We start from the raw sequence: 8,823 nt of genomic DNA on the forward strand, positions 1-8,823 counted from the left end.
CTGTCTCTTATGGGTCCAACACTCATGACAAATGGCAACTTATTGATCAAGCATGGTGTCCAACCATGCAGATAATTAGGTTTTGTCCCTGCAATTTATAATGGAGGTCAGTGTAGTTTAATCTGTGGTGTGCAAAGCATGAAAAAAAACGTCACCTTCTTCTATTCCAGCAACAGTGGTTCTCTTATTTCTTAATTTGCAAATGTAATTGGATTAGTTTCTTATGCACAGAGATATGAATCAAAACTGAAATGAAATGCTGGCCAAATAAAACCAGAACCGAACCAGCTACACATAATGAGAAAAAATTCATTCACTTAAATATATTGACCCTTTTAATTTCTTCAGTACAACATCTGCTTCATGCTGAATCTAAATAAAACCTGCTGCAACATTTTTCCTCATTGCACAGGTAGGCTCATTAGTCTACCTATGCATTTTAAATAACGCTTCTAAATTTGGAGCCTCCAGCTCTCGCCGAGTAAATTAAGCAATGCAGCTAAACCGATCACGAAGACAAAGGAAGACTTTGTAGCAGCAGGAATATTTAACTCTTGGTTTGCACAGATGACCTTTGCAACTATGACATATTCTGTGTGCGAATAAATCAGAGGCGTACGAAAAAGTCAGAATACATTAGCCTGAGAGGACCCCTCTCCAAAATCCGTAACAACCTTTAAACGGCCTCAGACACCAGCGAAGAAATCAGAGCAGCGCTATAACACCCCAGAGGCATAACAGAGCTGTGGAGGCTGAAATTTCTCATCTTATTCCCTCTCTGCTACAAGAAACAGAAAAAACAGCCCACAATATGAGCTCATCCAGCCCCACCTAACAGAAAATGCTATGTGTGCGACGTCCTCACAAAGCTAGGCCCACCGCTACAACATTGGGAATCAGGAATGCCGAGTTTTCCTTGACAGAAGAAGATAAAGAAATGTGATCCAGCAACGGTGGAGGGAAGGCAACGAGGAGCAAAATGAAATCAATAACTGGAACACAAACCCGTCTGCGGCTGTGCACTGTTATGTTTTTAATTGCTGATGCATTCAAGCAATTATTTTGTGATGAAGCACGCTCAGAAATGCCAACAGGCTTACTTTTCTCTGTTATTTCTGGTGTTTAATAGAACCACTTTCTAATGAGTTTATAACTCCTGTGGCTTTAAATTTCTAAAAAGCTAATTACATGCTTTTTGCATCAGTTATAAGCGTGGGTGAGAGCTTGTAAAAAAAAAAAGAACTCCCTTTACCACTATGGTGTATGGTCATTCCACGAGGAACACAGACAGTTGGTTGCACTAATTAACATAAGGTATCTTTGGACCGTGGGTGGATGCCAGAATACCAGGGCAGCCACAGGGAAAGCTTGCAAACACCAAACAGAAAGGCCTCAGTCGGGAGGTGGAATCAAACCCAGAACTTTTTTCCTGTGAGGCTGAATCAAATTATTAAGTATTTATCACTAGATCATCATATACAAATGCACAATCATGAAAGGATAAATGCTAAACAAAGGATTTGCAACCTGGCAACCCAAACCTGATTGTTATTGAAGAGAAAGCATGCAAGGTCAAATTAAAGTTGACGTATCATAACAAAATAACAGCAGGTCACTGAGTAATCCCATAAAGCTACTTTTGGCTGCTCCCTTATTCACAAGGGGTCACCACAGTGGGCAGCTCCGCATGTCTGGTTTTCACGCCGGATGCCCTTCCTGATGCAACCCTGAAGGGATTTGTGTCTCTCCCAGGATCACCCCGGGGATCTTTTGGTTGTAAACATGCCAACCGCTACACTACGAAGCCAGTTACAGCATACAGTAAAAGACTGGCAGCAGCCTCAACCAGTAGCCATCATAGGCCCCTTATTTTCTTCCGAGTGTCTTTTTCATTATTTATTCCCTCTCTTCCATCCCTTCACCGAGAGACCCATCAGGCAGCGAGCTCTGCCCTCCATCCAGGCTGAGTATATAGAAAGGGAAGGTCACAGGGGTCAGAGCCACATCTGGCTCAAGGCTGGGAGATATTTGTCTTCATTCGTACAGACAGGGCTGCGCCTCTCGCGGCTCTGCTGTCACAGTTATCTTTGGGAAAGACAGTGACACCCCAAAGCAGGGAGGGAAAAGTCTCTACACATTGAGACAAGGAGAGGATAAAAGAAGATAAACACACACAGCAGCCATGGTGAGGTGTTGGTACTGCCAGCTTAGCTGGGAACACCGCACACTCTAACGTCTCATGGAATTTTCTTCTTACATGGGGCCTGGCAATCAAGCTCTTAACAGGCCTTTTAAAGGTGCAGACAGGGAACCCTGGTTGCATGGGGGGCTGACAGCAGAGCAAACCTACTGCTAAAGTCAATATTGTCTCTCCTGAGATGTGTGGAAAGACAAAGCTCCACATTCCCACAACACAATCAAGCCTGCAAGGACTCTGCTGTTTCCTAAAATCTCTACTAGCTGGAAGGTTTCCATACCGATTATGACCTCTGACCTCTTTGTCCTTGAGGAGGTTTAACAGAGTATTGCATGATGGTTGTCACACAAAACATATTTTGCATCACACTTTGCAGTGTGTTCTGTATGTTTGTTTATTGCAAACACAGCTACAGACAGTCACCAGCAATTTTAGTTCCGGTGAGAATCACTGTCGGCATTTCACACAACTTTGCCAGACCCTCCCCCCCCCCCCCCCCCCCCCCTCCAAAAAAAAAAAAACCCCAAAAAAACAAGCCTCTATGGAATTCCTCTATAATAATAGTGGAAACTCAGCCCACTCGACTGCCTCTCGGCTGTATCCGGTGATCATCGAGCTCTAAGAAATACAAGTTTAATCTTGCGTGTGTGTGTCTGTGCATTGTGTATCTATTATGCAAATACAAAGTGTCAGAACACAAAGACAAAGCAGGAATTTATGCGAGCATCTGTCCTGATGCATATGGAGCAGGGTTTCAGCTTCTGGTGCTTCACTGAAGGCCAGAGGGGACTTTACCGAGTCTGCTCTGTATAACTGGAGTATTTTTACATCAGGCCACGTAAAATGCATCTTTTAAGCATAACTCAGGGTGGCAGGTCTTGTTTAGCACTTTCACCTCAGACCAAGAGGGTGACTGGTTTGCTCCTGATGGCCTGGTGGAACTTCTTGTGTGGATATTGTCGACTCTCGGTTCTCTGTTTCCTCTCCAAGTCCAAAGACATATATGTTAGGTTACTCTGTGACTCTAAATTGTCTATAGTGAGCGTAAAGTAACTGGCAAACTGTCTAGGGTGCACCTTACCTCTCACCCTATGACAGCTGGGATAGCTCCAGCACCCTTACAAGCATGGAAATGTTAAGCAATTTAAAAAAAAAATAGAAGGGTAGTATAAGAAGCACTCCTTTTAGGCTTTAGAGGAGTATCTAAAACTGAAATATTGCAGACTTAACTGTGCATTCAGCAAAGTCTTCAAACATCCATAGAAACTTCCGAGACCTCTGAGCGCACACCTAATAATTAAATGACAAAAATTTCTGGCTTTACAAGGTAATGGTTCCAGGATTATACATGTCTCAGTGACAGTAGTTTTACAGCAAGACTCAGCTGAGAAATGAACTAATTTGTTTTATTGCTGAGAAAGGAGAAAGTCACAGTTTCCCTTCTCTTGTATATAAAGCTCGAGCCATGCGTGTGAAGTGTAGTTTGGCATAAAGTCTGCAACGGTTAGAGAAAGAACAAGCCCAGCTCTATTCAAGGACAAAGGTAAGGTTAATTGTTTAACAAATCACACCTTGGTTTACACATTTGTCTGATATTAAAAGTTCCCTGATTTGAGATATGGAGAAGACACTATTATGAGTTATGTCAGGAAGGGTGGTGTGCTGACCCTTTGTGAATAAGCGAGCAGCTGAAAGGAGCTTTTAGCTTGCAGAATCCACCTTATAGTTCCTCTAAAGCTCACTGATAATAAGATTTTGCGTTTGGCTGGTTAATATTTAGAAAAACTGCTCAAAAATATAGCACAGCTTGGCTAGCTGTTTTCCACTCTTTAGTCTTTGTGCTAAGCTGATTGCACAGCCCCAAGTTTGAGATTGAAAGCTTGTTCTCGACTGAAAGTTAAAAAGAAGAACAATGAATTTCAAGTCTCAAGTCTGAGCAGTTAATTAAAAGTCCATCTGCTATAAAGAGCTTCATCTTCCAAGCAGTTCTTCTCTCAAGGCCTTTCAGGTGCTCCAGTTTTGTTTAACTCTTTGGTTTTCAGTTCAGTTCCATTCAGTTTAATCAATTTAGTTCAGTGATGAAGAGAACACCTTTGATTTTTGAGTTTGAGGAAACCCAGCAGTCTGACTTAAAGCCTACAGATGCCTGACTGCAAGATAGATTGTATACAGGAAGTGCAGAATTATTAGGCAAATGAGTATTTTGTCCACATCATCCTCTTCATGCATGTTGTCTTACTCCAAGCTGTATAGGCTCGAAAGCCTACTACCAATTAAGCATATTAGGTGATGTGCATCTCTGTAATGAGAAGGGGTGTGGTCTAATGACATCAACACCCTATATCAGGTGTGCATAATTATTAGGCAACGTCCTTTCCTTTGGCAAAATGGGTCAAAAGAAGGACTTGACAGGCTCAGAAAAGTCAAAAATAGTGAGATATCTTGCAGAGGGATGCAGCAGTCTCAAAAGTGCAAAGCTTCTGAAGCGTGATCATCGAACAATCAAGCGTTTCATTCAAAATATTCAAAAGAATATTTTTTCATTCAAAAGAAAAAAAGAGAAATGTTATAATAAGTTGCATATATCTGACACCCAGTTCAAGTATTGACACTTTTAATGAATGGATAGAAAAAACGTTTGCTTCGGTGAACCAAAAATTACTATTTATCTGTGGTGATTTTAATATTGATTTGCTAAATCCAACAAGGTTAAAAGCCATTGATGACTTTACTGACACGATGTACAGCTCATCACTACATGTATATCCAACAATAACAAAGCCAAGCAGAATAACATCCCATAGCGCCACTATTATTGACAATATTTTTACTAATGTCATGGATTTCCAAATTAATAGTGGCCTGCTTGTCTGTGATATAACTGACCACTTACCAGTTTTTGCTTATGAGGCTTATGATAATTTTCTAGATATTTTTACTATGTGGTACAATAAACATTGTCCTGTAAACGAACACATGACAAAGAAAACAAAGATAAAAAGTCCTTGGCTCACAAAAGGAATTATTAATGCTTGCAAAAAGAAAAACAATCTGTATAAACAGTTTATCAAAGTAAAAACAAAAGAAGTGGAACAAAGATATAAAGCATATAGAAATAAATTGACTGATATTATAAGAACGAGCAAACAACTTTATTATAGAAGAAGATTATATGAAAATAAAAACAATATAAAAGGAACTTGGGATGTGTTAAATAACTTAATTAAACAAGGATCTTCTGGAACATCATATCCTGAATATTTTACTGATGCAAATGGTGAAAATCACAACATGAGTAATATTGTCGATGGGTTCAATAAATTCTTCATAAATGTTGGCCCTGAACGAGCAGCGGACATCCCGTGTCACAAAAATGAAAATATCAGTAATATAAAATCAAATCCCTTTTCACTGTTCCTCTCAGCTACAAATGAGCACGAAGTAATAAATATCACATTAAAATGTAAAAGTAAGTCTTCAATGGATTATCATGACATTATCATGACATAGCTGGGCGTAGCTGCGGGAAGTTTATTGTTTTTTTGTTGATGAGTGAGTATAGGGGTGGGATTTAATAAGTTTTCTTCGTCCCACTCCTTTTTCAGGCAATTTTTGTTTTTTGTTTTGTGCATTTTATGTTCAATATAGGTATTTGTTGTGCCTGAAAATGAACAAATAAATGAATGAATGAATGAATGAATGAATGAATGAATGAATGAATGAAAAATAGTCAACAGGGTCGCAAGAAGCGTGTGGAAAAACCAAGGCGCAAAATAACTGCCCATGAACTGAGAAAAGTCAAGCGTGCAGCTGCCAAGATGCCACTTGCCACCAGTTTGGCCATATTTCAGAGCTGCAACATCACTGGAGTGCCCAAAAGCACAAGGTGTGCAATACTCAGAGACATGGCCAAGGTAAGAAAGGCTGAAAGACGACCACCGCTGAACAAGACACACAAGCTGAAACGTCAAGACTGGGCCAAGAAATATCTCAAGACTGGTTTTTCTAAGGTTTTATGGACTGATGAAATGAGAGTGAATCTTGATGGGCCAGATGGATGGGCCCGTGGCTGGATTGGTAAAGGGCAGAGAGCTCCAGTCCGACTCAGACGCCAGCAAGGTGGAGGTGGAGTACTGGTTTGGGCTGGTATCATCAAAGATGAGCTTGTGGGGCCTTTTCGGGTTGAGGATGGAGTCAAGCTCAACTCCCAGTCCTACTGCCAGTTTCTGGAAGACACCTTCTTCAAGCAGTGGTACAGGAAGAAGTCTGCATCCTTCAAGAAAAACATGATTTTCATGCAGGACAATGCTCCATCACACGCGTCCAAGTACTCCACAGCGTGGCTGGCAAGAAAGGGTATAAAAGAAGAAAAACTAATGACATGGCCTCCTTGTTCACCTGATCTGAACCCCATTGAGAACCTGTGGTCCATCATCAAATGTGAGATTTACAAGGAGGGAAAACAGTACACCTCTCTGAACAGTGTCTGGGAGGCTGTGGTTGCTGCTGCACGCAATGTTGATGGTGAACAGATCAAAACACTGACAGAATCCATGGATGGCAGGCTTTTGAGTGTCCTTGCAAAGAAAGGTGGCTATATTGGTCGCTGATTTGTTTTTGTTTTGTTTTTGAATGTCAGAAATGTATATTTGTGAATGTGGAGATGTTATATTGGTTTCACTGGTAAAAAATAAATAATTGAAATGGGTATATATTTGTTTTTTGTTAAGTTGCCTAATAATTATGCACAGTAATAGTCACCTGCACACACAGATATCCCCCTAAAATAGCTAAAACTAATAACAAACTAAAAACTACTTCCAAAAACATTCAGCTTTGATATTAATGAGTTTTTTGGGTTCATTGAGAACATGGTTGTTGTTCAATAATAAAATTATTCCTCAAAAACACAACTTGCCTAATAATTCTGCACTCCCTGTATATCCCAGCAAATCAAATCCAAAACCCTAAAGCACCCAACTCAGAGTTTCTTTCCTTATGATGGAGTCCCTCTGCTACCGTACCAACTATCCTTACAACAGTTTTCTTAATCAGCCATTCGATGAGAGCAGATGCAGCTACTTTCCAAGCAGTGACGTCTGATGGAACAAAGCATCATTTGTGTTACTTTAATGCAAGTCACATCAAACGGGTGGAGCTCCAGGATACGGAGACTTGTGAGCAGGAAAGTACACTGACCTGATGTGCACACGTTGTTAGACTGTATTACTTAAAGGTTATGTGAGCTACACCCCAACTAAACACACATTTGAAACACGATAAAGCTAACAATCATATCATCATATCGTACATCGCTCAACTCCTGCTGTAGTTTAGCAGCCAGTCTATGGTGCTTTGAGCCAGCAGAGCACTTCTACAACCACCAAAATGTAAGTGTCAGTATTTTGTCTGCAGGGTGGGTGCATTTGGGATTCACCGAAGAAATAGCCATGGTAGATGACAGAGGCTGAAAATGTTAATTAATCCAACAGCCGATGTGGAATTTTATTACAAGCTTAAAACTTTTTAAAGCTGGGAATCACAAAAAAAGGTCTTGTCTGAAAAAGAAATGTCTCTACCAAATGGTAGTTAAAACACGAAAGCCAGCGTCAAAACATGTTGGGTTTATCCATGGGGGGGGGGGGGGGGATAAAAACACCTGTGCAAAATTTAATAGCAATTAAGTTACTGACATATTTAAATCTGAGACAAGCCTGTGCACCACGGTCCTAAAATCACTCGTCATATCTACACATTCAAGTCTTCCAAAAAAACCAAGGAGGTATTTTCTCTGTGCCAGCTGTGAAGAAAGTAAAGCAGATGTGGACTGGTTTAAACTGGGCACACAGCTTCCAACTGGAACATCTTTTCCATTCCCACGCTGCTGCAGCATTCCAAGACATGACACCATCCCAGCGCTGGTGTTATAAGCACTCTTCATTTTTACAGTAGATTATTAGGGGCCAACGGGACAATACGGTGCTGCTGGATGCAGAAGACACACTTTAAAAAAAAGACAGAGCTACATTTTGGAGATTACTGAATTATTCAGTGCTTCTCTCAGCCTCACAGACACTGCTGTTTTCAAAGTCGCTGGGGATCTGCGTACTATGATGTCGGAGCTCTCCATATGCTCCAGTGATGCTTCTATCAGCCAAACATATTCTGCTGGTTTGGGCCCTGTTCTCAAGCTGGATCCTGTCTCCCTGCCCAGACGAGGAAGTCATCAGGATCCATCCAAGGGCCCGATGTAGAAAGCAGTTGGCAGACTTCACTGTTAGTGTGTGAGACTTACGGCGTTGCTGAGCAGTTGGGCTGTTGTGATTCTGTTACTCCAGCTGGCTTGGCTCAGTTTAGGAAGTCCATTAGCAGGACAAGTTACAGTGTGAGTATTCTCCGGTGCCCCGGCTCTGAGGATAATGGGCTTATCTGGGAAAGGACTTCCAGATGAGATGTGGATGGCTGACTGTTCGCAAACAGATAGGGAGAGGAGCTACTTTTCTTTATTTGTGAAAGCGGGAAGAGGAAGTGCTGTAAATTAAACAACAACAACTAATAACTGATGAGCTCATTATCCAGTCTGCATGTTACCTGTATATCTATATTTCTGACAGAAGATTTTTCTT

The sequence above is a fragment of the Astatotilapia calliptera genome, chromosome 19 (genome assembly GCF_964374335.1).
Source record: "Astatotilapia calliptera chromosome 19, fAstCal68.1, whole genome shotgun sequence".
Taxonomy (NCBI): domain Eukaryota; kingdom Metazoa; phylum Chordata; class Actinopteri; order Cichliformes; family Cichlidae; genus Astatotilapia; species Astatotilapia calliptera.